At 33.1% G+C, this 979-nt stretch overlaps 1 protein-coding gene across 1 annotated transcript in view; it reads right to left on the bottom strand.

Annotated features, from left to right (window-relative positions):
- The window catches only part of LOC119273590 (DIMBOA UDP-glucosyltransferase BX8-like), a 6,522-nt gene that overhangs the window by 4,124 nt on the left and 1,419 nt on the right, over positions 1-979 (bottom strand). The window lies entirely within an intron of this gene.

Below are 979 nucleotides of genomic sequence, written 5' to 3'. Positions count from 1 at the left end.
TTCAGTAGGTAATCCCTAAGATTTTCGTTCTATCCATGTATATTATCTTAGATTTTGACGCTAGTAAAAGTGTACAGTTGTGGCCGCTAATTTTTTCATGCAAATATGGTCTTATAAAGATTTAAATGATAGTATCATGATAGAAACCTATGAAAATAACAACACTAATTTTACTTCGCTAATCTACATATTTCTAAACTTAAGCATTTATGTCTTGTACGAAAATTTGTCTGCTCTTTATCCACTGGTCATCACTAAAGATATCATAGTTGGATTTCTCAGTTGCAGTAGTGTTTTCTTAGAATGAAAACATAATATTCAAATAAGCATATAAAGAAGTTATGCGCCTATAGTTCATTTTTTTCTATTCATATTGGTTATTCTCTTTTAATCACCATTCCTTATCTGCTTGTCAATGGCTAATCAAAGAAAAAAACACCTCGTATGCTTCTTTCAATTTCCAGAGAACCATCAATGAAGAACAAAATATAATTACTGATTGCGTGCATATAATCCTTGTATTCTATTCGTCCACCTTCATTGATGTTGGTGGTACTGCAATTACGTTGTTCCATTAGTTCAATGGCATGCATGTAGATGATGATGTGCATGCATACTTATCTTCCTATATATTCATATGTCACCTATCCATCTAATGGAATGTGTTCTCTTGTTCATACTCATCTAAATTGCTAGATATTTTATCTCAGCCAGCCAAAGCATAACTTGTGTTTTCGTTATTCTCCCATCCATGTTATTTGCGTAGACTTATGTCGTTACACTGAAAATTCCCTCCATCGGTACGTATTAAATGTTATGAATGGAATCACAATCGATCTATCTCTCATCTCCTCACATAAGTAAGATTGAATTCAAAGTGTGAGACTATTCCAACCATCAATCTCAAATCTCTATAATACTACTATGCATGTTGACTGTGGACAGCGATGCACATAGTGGTGTGAACTGTTAACTTTTT

The sequence above is a fragment of the Triticum dicoccoides genome, chromosome 3A (genome assembly GCF_002162155.2).
Source record: "Triticum dicoccoides isolate Atlit2015 ecotype Zavitan chromosome 3A, WEW_v2.0, whole genome shotgun sequence".
Lineage (NCBI taxonomy): Eukaryota > Viridiplantae > Streptophyta > Magnoliopsida > Poales > Poaceae > Triticum > Triticum dicoccoides.
This window is presented reverse-complemented; position numbering and strand designations above follow the sequence as displayed.